At 37.0% G+C, this 12708-nt stretch overlaps 1 non-coding gene across 1 annotated transcript; it reads right to left on the reverse strand.

Annotated features, from left to right (window-relative positions):
• Positions 1-6778: 6778 nt before the first annotated feature.
• Positions 6779-6885, reverse strand: LOC112508358. Its single transcript, XR_003068731.1, has one exon. It is a non-coding gene; the product is annotated as a small nucleolar RNA R71 (small nucleolar RNA).
• Between the last annotated feature and the right edge of the window lie 5823 nt (positions 6886-12708).

The raw sequence follows: 12708 nt of genomic DNA on the forward strand, positions 1-12708 counted from the left end.
ATTTTGTGCCCTGTAGGTTCAGAGCCTAGCATGGCAGAGTGATTTAGTGGAGACATTGGGCGTTCTAGACCCTCTGTCGCGGTGTGCCTCTCATGTGTCTCTGAAGCACATTATGGGTGGTCACTCTTGTGTGAAGAGGCAACGAATGCCTCTGTGGGATGTGTCGAGTCCTTGGGAGAAGGGACTCTTGTAGTAAAACCTTCATCTTTTTGAGAGGATGAAGGAGTAATATGTGGTTGCCCGGCTGTGCGTTCCACAGAGGACGAAAGAATGTCCTCTGCGTGGGTAGGCTGGGTTGGGCTCGGCATGTGCGTGCCTTGTTCAATAGGGGATCCCTCTAGAACAGGGCCCCTAGAAGCGTGGGATGCACTNTGAGTCCTATAAAGCAATTTGTTATCACATTTAGACATTTTTTATATTCTATAAAGCAGATTTTGTGGTAATACAAAAACCAAAAGCATATGGTGTTGGGTTCACGGGTTGGCTGCATCATTTTAGGTATGCTCAAATGAAATATTTTTTAGTTATATTTGTTCCATCCTTATAGAAGGACAGCAAGAATGGATTTAAATAGAAAGACAATAAGATTATGCATCGTTTTTTTTGCAGAAATATTTATAGATGAATACATAATGAAAACTAAACAACAACTCGCATATACGGATGAACATTATTTACAAATGATTGTTTTTTTTTTGTTTAGTTAAAAGTTTCAAGTTTTGTAATGAGTTCTGAGTATATGAATTTAGAAACCCAATACGTGGTGCAATTATTTTTCCATTCGATCTTGCTAATACACCATATTAACCTTCAACTTTATATATTAGTTGACTTGCAAGATAACCACACGAATTCATTATTCAAAGCTAAACTAATGTTTCAGAATTGTGATTCACCCGCGTTGCATCGCGCGGGTACACCACTAGTGTGTATATATATATATATATATGTGTCTGTGTCTGTGTGTGTGTGAATATATGGATTATATGTACAAAATTAATATGCACACTTGAAAATGGGTAGTATGCATGGGTTTATATGCATGAAAAAGGTATGTAGGAATATATGCATATTATATGAATTAAGTAATGATGCATGCACGTAGAGATTCTCATGCACATGTGTGGTTGTGTTAGCCGACTTTCCAAAGAAGGAAAGTATAAAAGGAAGGTGAAGGCCTCCATTCACCCTCTTGCCATTTTCGAAAGTTAGTGAGCGATTTAAAGAAAACAGTGCTGATCGGATTCCTTGCCTTCATTGAAATTGAAGTTGAGTTCAATCTTATTTCTAAAGATTTTAAAAGGTGAGTAGTTAAAATGCTTTCAAAACACTCTGAATTGTATGTTTTATTGAAGTTTTTAAGTTTACTTAAAGTGCTGTCCGGATAAGACTTAAACCGGTCATGTCGTGACCGAATTATTTTAAATCGGTCAAAGGAGGATGCAGTGTTGTCCGGATTTGTTAACCGGATAAAACTGTTGGATATAATTCTAAGTGCTAAATCGGACAAGCCTTGGGGGATTTTGTTGTCCGGATTCAGTAAATCGGCCAAGACTTGATCAGAGATAAAGTCCTGTCAAGTCTATGTAGACCAGATTTGCATATCAACTTGTGCTTGGTTTATATATATTTGTTTTTATATATATAAATGTAGAATTTTGAAAAGAAATAATTATGGAACAGATAATAATTCCATTGATTGTGGTCTATTCTATATGGAATTGTTTTATGATGTGATAATCGGATCCTGGTTGTCACCTGAGGTAATAAATATGTGATTATATATTATATATGATTATGTGACAGTATGATAAATTTGTACATTTGATCATGTGGGTATGTGAATTATGTGTATAATGTGAAAATACGCATAATATAGATGCATGGATGAGATTATGTGTATATGTGAATACACATGTATGTATGATATAAATATATATATATATATATATGGGTGTAATATGCATACATGTATGAGTATATGTGCATGAGAGTATATATTTATATAAATGTGCACACATGCATGATATAAGAATGCATGGGGTGGTGTTTGACCGCTTTTTCTGGTGGGGAAGGGCATAAAAGAAGGGTTGAAACCCTCAAAACCTTTTTCTGGCTATTTTTTTTTAGAAAGTGAATGTGCGATTTAAGAGGAAGTGTTGACCGCATTATAATCTAAAGTTTTCAAAGACTGATTCAAAAGACTTTCAAGGCGAGTGGTTAAAATGTTTTGAATTATTCCGTTTGCATCTTGAAATTATGTTTTAAAAGGTTTTATACATGTTTTAATTTAATCCGAATATGTATTAAGCAAGTTATATATTAAACCGGATGAAGGGTGAGCGATTTAAGGTTTAATCGAACAAGGCTTGGGCGGTTTAAGGCTAAACCCCTTAAGGCATGAACGATGTAGCCTTAAACCGGATAAGAGTCAAGCGGATTAGATAGTAAACCGGACATGTCTTAACCGGTTTAAATGATTGAGCAATTTATGAATTTTAAACCGGAGAAGTATGAATACGATAAAAAGGTGGCCGGTTTACTCTAAATCGGGCAACAAGGCATAGTGTTGTCCGGATTCATAATCCGGACAAAAGTGTTGGAATTAATTCTAAGTTTTAAATCGGACAAGCTTTGAGAAGTGTTCTCCGGATTTGTTATCCGGACAAGGTTGACCGGATTATGGGTTGACTAGTCAAATGATGATTTTTATAAATTTGAACTGATAATTCCATTGACTACGGTCTATTCTATATGAAATTGTTTTATGAAATATTTTGATGAGGAAATAAGGGTGGCATATCAAGGAGAGGTGTACCATGGGATAAGGGTGGCATATCAAGAAGAGGTGCACCATGGGATAAGGGTGGCATATCAAGGAGAAGTGTACATTTGGATATAAAGGTGACATTTGTATATGTGAGTTATGTAATATAACTTTTACTATTATATCCCTTAATATTATCGTGGTCTGGAATCTTTATTTCTTTGTGATTTAAAGGTTTATGATCAAGATTCTTATTGGAAATCATAGTTTGAATGTTATTGAAGAAGGGATAACAGGTTTGGCTTGAAAAGTGAAAGGTATTGATATTACGTTTTACTTATTCATATATTGTGTTATATATGTAAAGTTGTTTTACCTAAATATTTTGGTGATTTTCACTCTGCAATATCATAAATAGGGTAACTCACTAGACCTTTTGGTCTAACCCTCGTTTTGTGATTTTAATTATGTATTGCAGGAAGTGCCGATGGTAAGGGGAAGGGAAAAATGTAATATTTTTCCTATGTGATTATCTGCAAGAAGATTTTCTGGATATATGTATAGTTTTGATAGATGATCTGGTTTAGTACAAGAATTGTATTTGGAAATTTTGAATCCTACATAATTTACTAGTAAATTCTTGTACTACGGGACCAATGTAGTGTATAAACATGTATTTAATTATATATAAATCATATGTTACATGCAATCTGTGGAATGGGGTGTTACAGAAAGTGGTATCAGAGCCTGAGTTTAAGAGATTTAGGTATTCCACCGCATGATACCTAGACTTAAACTGTTTTATTGCACATTAAGGGTCCCAGACATAGTTAGCACCATTGGAAATAAATACGATGAGTTGAAAGAACAGTGTGTAAGGTAAATTGCTTCTCAAGAGCAAATTGCTTCTTCTCTTCATCTAAAGCCTTCTGCTTTAGAGCAATGTTGTCAAACAATTTCTGAGTTTGGCTCTGACACTCTTCTTTGATGTCTTTCTTCTCTTTATCATTCTTCGCACGTTCCAAGATTATCAGCTGCTCAAAATCTGATATTTGCTTTAAAAGCAATTTAGAGTTCAGGTCGAGAGAGTTTATCTTATCTTCATAAGATATTCGTTCAGCACCGAATCTTTTCTCTGTATCGGAAAATCTTTTCTTCTCTTTCTCAATTCATTCCTTTCAACATTCAAAATCTTCTCAGTTTTCAAAACTTTTTCCTTCTCAAACTCCAGTAACTTCCTTACCTCACACAAATCACTCTCGGATTTATCAAGTTTTCCAGTTAAGTCCTCAATATCTGTATTATCTTTCTCAGTTTGCGGATCTTGAAGTTTATTGAACAATTCCTTATTAGCATTACTCCAAGTCTTCAATTCTTCTTCACATTCTTTCCTCACTGTGTCCAAAATTCTCTCAAATTCACTAGCCTTAACTGATAAATCTTTTTCAGAATTTTCTCTCAAGGTTTTATTTTCTCTTTGCAGATCCTTGATAAAATCCTTATCAGCAAAATTCTCATCAAACATATTAAAGTATTTATCATTGTAGTCCTTTACACTCCTTTCCAACTCAGAAATTCTATCTCTCAATTCTTTGTTCTCTCTCTCCAATGAAACTGCTGATAAGCATGGTTTATTGCATGCTTAAAGTACCCATTTCCTTTGTTTAACAGGTAGATTTTCCTAATTTATCCCAACCTTGAGTCATTTTTACTTCCTTATTTTCCATTTATTATGTTTGGAGCTAAATGTGGTGATGGATTTGTTTTACAACAACTTGGGGGTAGATGACAATTTTTGACTCACAAATACTGCACTATGATGCTGCAGCATTCCAGCAGCATTGACCTGATCCGGTTTGACTTTTTGGAGAAGTGCTTAATAGTTCAACCATTGTCAAGAAAGAAGTCTTAGCTGAAGGAACCGTCGTTTTGGACCCCAAACAGCAGGTGAAAAGAGTTTGAGAAGACTTTTTGGGATGACCTTTTGTGATGGAGATGATGCCTCTTTTCCTAGTCCCTTCATGTGTACCTTCACCCCTTTTCATGTTTTTGTCTTTAGTTGAAATTGTGGGTATAAAAGAGAGCCTTGGGTGCCTCTTTTGAGATCATCCTTGAACCATCTGATCTTTATCTTTGGTTCCGAAAACTCTCTCAAGTTTCTTAGTTTTATATTTATGCAAACTTTTAAGTTTTTATTTAAATATTGTTCTTCGTCTTGAGGTGTTGTAGCATTATCAGTCTTTTATTTATTTACTTTTATCGTCATTTACTTTCCGTCTTTACTTTCTGTCATTTATATCCAGTCAATTACATTAAGTTATTTACATTCAACTCTTTATTTTATGTCATTTATTTATGTCATTTACTTTTGGTAATAAGTAGCCAATTTCATTAGCTCGGGTGTAGCGTAAAGGGTGAAATGTTAAACCGAATGAAAGTGGACGTTGTTTCGCAATAACAATGTTCCACTATTTCATTCAAGTTTTATAAAACCAAGCACACTTCTTGATGAGTTGATCACTTTGAAAGTGTTAAAGTGCCATGGACTTAGAGATAAGCAATTGATAAGCATGTCAGCTTGAATGATATAAGAGGTAGACTTGAGAAAGTTACTGACAAGGAGACTTGTCATTTATATTTTTAAACTTAACTCCCGACGGGTTGGTCACTCTCTAAAAGCGTCAAAGCGTGATAGAATCAGAGATGAACTATCCTGAACACGCCAACTTGAATGATATGGGAATCGGCTCGAAAGAGKGATTTTTAACAAAGAGATTTGTTTAGCCATATATCTTGAAGACACCTTTTTGCTACTATCCCTGGTCTGAACACTACATAGAGATATGGGTGCTAAGCTATAATATAGTGCAAAGGTGAAGTCCGAGAGGAATACCTCAAGATAGATGGTGGAACTAGTTCTTCTATAGCTTTGTCTAATGGATTTTGTGTTTACGTTTCACCCCAAGTCTTACACCCGTTCTACCTTTATTATTATGTTATATTATATGTGTTAACTCAGAATCAACCTGAAGTCTTCATTTTCGTCATCTGAAATCTTTTCTTTTATTGGACTCTTATTAAACTTTTGCTACAATCTTCGTGAACAATAATCCGGTACTTGTACCACTTTATTACTTGGAAAGACAACATTGAGTCGTATTGTATACTTGCTTTGTGGCCCAATTTTATTAGTCTAAAGGTGTTAGTAATAGCCCGACCAAGTTTTTGGCGCCGCTACTGGGGATTGGCAAGCTAAAAGTTTTCTTTTGAGTAAAGTAAAAGATTTGATTTTTCTAGTACCCGTTTTGATCATCTTGAAAGTGGTGTATGCCAAGAACACATCGTGGGGAATTTTTCGAAATTGATCCAGATATTGAGAGAACGTTTCGCCATAGAAGGAAGGCTGAAATAGCATTTCAGGCTCTACTCCCTCCCAACATGGAGTTACCTGCTCCCATCATTCCGGAAATACCACATTTGGAAAACGAAACGCCAGTTTTTGAGCAAATACCATCGTTCCCGAATTTTCAACAAGGACACCCACATAATGATAATGACAATAATTTGGACACAGAATCAGACCATAATGAGCAACAAAGGGCACAGACTCCAAACATCATTAATCTGGAAAATTCCAAAAATGGAAGGATCATGAATTATGCTATCCCGGATTTTGAGCAATTAAATTCTGGGATAGTTAGACCACATATGACCGCTCTCCATTTCGAACTACAACCGATAATGTTTCAGATGTTGCAAACTAATGGCCAATTTGCTGGACTGCCCTCAGAAGACCCACATTCTCACTTAAAGTCTTTTGTGGAAATCACAGATGCCTTCCTGATCCCAGGAGTGTCTAATGACACTCTCAGGCTTACTTTATTTCCGTTTTCATTGAGGGATCGGGCAAAAGCATGGTTTAATTCTTTAACACCGGGATCAGTGTCGTCTTCTTGGAGTAACATGGCGGACAAATTTTTGCAAAAATATTTTCCACCAACAAGGAACGCTAAGTCCAGAAATGAAATCTGTCTTTTTAAACAACTGGATGATGAAGTTGTTCCTGACGCGTGGGAAAGTTTTAAAGAGCTGTTGAGGAAATGCCCACACCATGACATTCAGTACTGCATTCAACTTGAGACATTTTACAATATCAGATCGATTCGTTTTTTGAAAGAACATGGGAAAACAAATGCTCGACGCGACTGCAGGCGGAGCCTTTATAGCCATTACCTATAATGAGGGATATGAGATCGTAGAAAAGATATAAGCAAACAATGGGGATTGGGCTGACCCACGTGCCCTGCCACAGAAAAAGACTGCTGGAATACATGAGGTGGATGCATATACTACATTAACAACTCAGCTTACCTCCATGACCAATTTATTGAAAATTTTAACTTCTGGTCAGGGAGTACAGCAAGCTGCTAACACATCTGTTCCAATAATCCTATATGTGCAATGTGTGTGCTGCGGTGGGGATCATTCATATGAACATTGTACTCATAATTCTGAATCAGTAAATTATGTTCAAAACAGATCTAATCCCTACTCTAACTCATATAATGCCAGTTGGAGACAGCACCCGAACTTTTCTTGGAACAGTCCCAGTCTTAATCCATGAGTCCATAAACAACAAGAAACTTCTAATTTCCAACCACAGCATCATGCAAATAGTTCTAACTCTTAGAACCACCAACAATGTTTTTAGAATTCTCAACCACATTTTCAGACCAAACCTCCTCCACAGGCAGAATCATCATCTTCTTTGGAAGCAATGATCAAGGGGCTTTTAGCACATGCTCAAGCCCAAAATCAATCTTTGGTAAATCAACAAAGTGGTGCCATCAGGAATTTAGAGACTCAAGTTAGTCAACTTGCACTTAACCAGAGTAGTCGAGCCCTTGGGACCTTGCCCAGTAATACAGAAGTCTCTAGAGATCTAGGAAAGGAGCATGTGAAAGTAGTAACTCTTAGGAGTGGAAAAGAGTTGACGGAAAAGGTGCATAAAGAAAGTACGCCAAGACTGTCAGAAACTAGTGATCCGGTATCGGTCCCTCTCGAAGAAGGACCGGTCCCACCTCTAGAAAAGCAAACATCTGAGTCCACCACTCTTGTTCCCCCTAGATCAGACTTCCATTTACTTTTTCCAGAGGACTCTAAAAAATTCAGAAGGGACTGAGGTTGTAAAGACCCCAAAGCTTGACACTAAGATTCCACCAGAACCACCAAAGAGCACCATAAAGACTTAGGGCATTCAAGACCCATCTTGCTCAACACCTCCAAGTAAGAATGTGATAAAACCAATCCCTCCTTATGTTCCTTACCCCCAAGGGTTGAGGAATCAGAAAGAGGAATTGCATTTTAAGAAATTCTTGGATGTGTTTAAAGAATTGCACATCAACATAGCCCTTGTTGAGGAAATTGAGCAAATGTCTAGTTATGCTAAGTTTCTGAAGGATATCTTAAGAAAAAAGAAGAAGTTGACTGAGTATGAGACTGTAGCACTTACCAAAGGATGTAGTGCGCTTTTGACCAATAGCATACCCCATAAGCTTAAAGGTCCAGGGAGTTTTACCATTCCTTGTTCAATAGGAAGGAATGAGATAGGGATAGCCGTATGTGACTTAGGAGCTAGTATTAACCTCATGCCTTTGTCTGTCTTTAACACCTTAGGCATAGGAGAAGCTAGACCCACCACAGTTACACTCCAGCTAGCAAATGAGCCTATTGCATACCTTAAGGGAAAGATAGAAGATGTGTTGGTATAGGTTGATAAGTTCATATTTTAGGCAGATTTTATCATATTAGATTTTGAGGCTGATAAGGACATTTCGATTATTTTAGGAAGACCTTTCTTAGCCACCGGAAGAACTTTGATAGATGTCCAAAAAGGAGAGTTGACCATGAGGCTTCAGGACCAAAAGGTCACATTTAATGTCTTCAACTCCTTAAAGTACCCTGATTATCTGGAAAAATGTTCAGGCATAGCTGAAATAGAAGAAGATGTTGTTGAGGAAGGAATTCAGGGAAAACCTTAAGTTGGAAGATGAGAGTGTAGAGGAATTAGAAGAAGAGATTGTTGAGGAAGTAGAGGCAATAGGAAATGATTTTGTGCCAGAAGAGGTGTCAGCTTTTGAACTTTTGGATCAAGAGAAGAAACTAGTGGATATGTTGAAAATGCACAAAAAGGCTTTAGGATGGACCATTGCTGACCTTAAAGAGATTAGTCCCTCAATTTGTCAACATAAGATCATCTTAGAGGACAAAAATTTCACATCCATAGAACCTCAAAGAAGGCTGAATCATGTCGTGAAAGAGATAGTAAAAAAGGAGATTTTGAAATGGTTAGGTGCAGGAATTTTATTCCCGATAGCCAGTAGGGTTAGCCCGGTCCAGTGTGTTCCAAAGAAAGGAGGGTTCACAGTCATCACAAATGAGAAAAATGTACTTATCACTACCAGAGTTGTCTCCAGTTGGAGAATATGCATGGACTATAGGAGGCTAAACAAGGCTACTCACAAGGACCATTTTCCACTACCTTTCATTGATCAAATGTTGGACAGATTAGCCGGCAAAGAGTACTACTGTTTCTTAGATGGCTATTCAAGTTACAATCAGATAGCTATTTCTCCCGAGGACCAGGAAAAAACCACCTTCACATGTCCTTATGGCACCTTTGCTTTCAGAAGAATGCCATTTGGACTGTGCAATGCTCCTGCCACCTTTCAGAGGTGTATGATATCCATATTTTTTGATATGCTTGAAAAATCCATTGAAATCTTTATGATTGATTTTTCTGTATATGGTTCATCTTTTGACAACTGTTTGGACAATTTAAAAAAGAGTCTTGAGAGGTGTGAGGAAACTGATTTGGTCCTCAACTGGGAGAAATGTCACTTCATGGTTAAGGAAGTAATTGTTCTGGGGCACTTAATCTCTAAAAAAGGAGTGGAGATAGATAAAGCAAAACTCGAAGTTATTGAAAAGCTACCAAAACCTACCACTGTTAAAGGAATCAGGAGTTTTTTGGGTCATGCAGGATTTTACAGAAGGTTCATAAAGGATTTTTCAAAAATTTCAAAACTTTTATGTTTACTCTTACAACATGACCAAAAATTTGATTTTAATGATGAATGCAGAAATGCATTCAAAACTTTGAAGAAAGCCCTGATTACTTCACCAGTGGTAGTTGCTCCGGACTGGAACAAACCTTTTGAGATCATGTGTGATGTGAGCAATTGGGTGGTTGGTGTTGTTTTAGGTCAGAGAAGAGAGAAAGTGTTTCATTCAATTTATTATGCAAGTAAAATTTTGAAAGAGGCACAGATAAACTACACCACCACGGAAAAAGAATTATTGGCCGTAGTGTTTGCATTTGAGAGATTTAGATCATACTTGATGGGCACCAAAGTAATTGTGCATACCGATCATGCAGCCATTAAATATTTGATTTCAAAGAATGATGCAAAACCTAGGTTGATAAGGTGGGTGTTGTTATTACAGGAATTTGACTTGGAAATATGTGATAGGAAGGGTGTGGAAAATCAGGTAGCAGACTATTTATCTAGGTTAGAGAGACCTGAGATAGGGGAGGTGACGTCATAGAAACCTTCCCAGATGAGAGAATTTTGATGATGCGACAACAAAAGGCACCTTAGTTTGCTGATATAGCAAATTTATTAGCTTGTGGCATCAAACCGTCTGAATACACAAGCCACATGCTTAAGAAATTTTTTATGATGTCAAATCTTATTTTTGGGATGACCCCTTTTTGTTTAAACTTGGTGCAGATCAGCTTTTCAGAAGGTGTATTCCTGAATCTGAGGTAGCAAAAGTGTTGTATCATTGTCACCAAGCTCCTTATAGTGGACATTTTGGAGGACAGAGAACTGCTGCCAAGGTCCTATAGTCTGGTTTCTATTGGCCTACTCTCTTCAAGGATTCTCATATCTTTGCACAAAGGTGCAATGAATGTCAAAGAAGTGGGTCCATTTCTAAAAGAAATGAAATGCCACTACATGGGATCCTAGAAGTTGAGTTATTTGATGTTTGGGGAATAGACTTTATGGGTCCTTTCCCTCCATTAAACAATTGCCAATACATACTGGTTGATGTAGATTATGTGTCAAAATGGGTAGAAGTTGTGGCATGTGTTTCAAATGATGCCAAGACTGTGGTTAAGTTCCTTCAAAAGCAATTTTTTACACGGTTTGGTACCCGCAGAGCCTTAATAAGTGATGAGGGTACCCACTTTATAAATAATTTGTTAAGTGGAGTTCTTGCAAAATATAATGTTAACCACAAAATAGCTACAGCTTATCACCTACAAACTAATGGTTTAGCATAGCTGTCCAACAGAGAAATAAAAAGTATTTTGGAAAAAGTTGTCAAGCCTAACAGGAAGGATTGGGCATTTAAACTAGATGATGCTTTATGGGCATACAGAACCGCTTTCAAAACACCAATTGGTATGTCCCCAAACAAGCTAGTCTATGGCAAGGCTTGTCATCTTCCGTTAGAGCTTGAACATAAAGCATATTGGGCCATAAAAGAATTAAATTTTTCTTTAAAAGATGTTGGTTTGAAAAGGAAGCTACAACTCTGTGAACTAGATGAACATAGGCTGTTGTCCTATGAAAATGCCAAGCTCTATAAAGAGAAAACTAAAAGTTGGCATGACAAGAGAATACAACACAGAGAGTTGAGAGAAGGCTAGCATGTGCTTTTGTTTAATTCTAGACTGAAGATATTCCCTGGAAAACTTAAGTCTAGATGGTCTGGGCCTTTTCTTGTTTTTAAAGTGTACCCTTATGGAGCAGTGGACTTAGTAAACCCGGAAGATAACTCTATTTTCAAGGTAAATGGTCAAAGGGTAAAAGTGTACCATGATCCGGCAGCAGTCTCAGAACATCATGCTGAGAGCTGTGCTACCCCTTGCTAAAAATCTCAAAATCTCCCTTGGACTTCTTAAAAGTCCACCTTTGTTTGAAAATAAGTTTTAATTTCATATGATGTTTGTGTTTTAAAGTTTTTAAGGTTTAATGTGATTTTTGTAATATTCGGGTTATTTAATTGGATTTAATAATTTAAAATTTTATGTTTATATGAATATTTTATAATGTTGTGTGTGTGAGTGTGGAATTGTGATGGAAAGGCGGATAGCAAGTGCATATGAAAGGAAAAGGGTTGTTGTTATTCTGGAGAGCAAAAACCAATTGAGAATAAAGATTGAAGGAGAAATTTGCATACTTGAATTCGATCAGTATTATAAGGTGAGTATTTTATGCTTTGATGTATCAATTGTGGTATAACAATTGTAATTGTTTGAAACGGTTTATTATGTTTCATATGTTATTCGGATTTCATATAAACCGCTCAAGTGTTAACCGGATATTTTTCTTAAACCACCCAAGTGTTGACCGATTTATTCTTAAACCTCCCAAGTGTTGTCCGGATATCTTCTTCAACCACCCAAGTGTTGACCGGTTTATTCTTATACCGCCCAAGTGTTGTCCGGATAATTTCTTAAACTGCCCAAGTGTTGTTCGGACATTTTCTTAAACCGCTCAAATGTTAACAGGATTAAGAGCTAAACCGCTCAAACCATGTCCGATTTATCTTTTTCTACTCTAAGTAATTGTCTGGATTTCATATCCAGACAAGGTTGACCAGACTTCAAATCCAGCTAATGTGTTGAAGCTTTTGAGATGAAATAGTGGTGTAACTGCGAGAGAGATGGAATGGCGGTGTAACCGCGAGAGAGATGAAATGGCGGTGTAACCGCGAGAGAGATGAAATGGCGGTGCAACCACGAGAGAGGTGTAACTGCGAGAGAGATGAAATGGCGGTGTAAATGCGAGAGAGATGAAATGGCGGTGTAACTGCGAGAGAGATGAAATAGCGGTGTATCCGCGAGAGAGATGAAATGACGGTGTAAC

Source organism: Cynara cardunculus (genome assembly GCF_001531365.2).
Source record: "Cynara cardunculus var. scolymus isolate 2C chromosome LG 2, CcrdV1, whole genome shotgun sequence".
Lineage (NCBI taxonomy): Eukaryota > Viridiplantae > Streptophyta > Magnoliopsida > Asterales > Asteraceae > Cynara > Cynara cardunculus.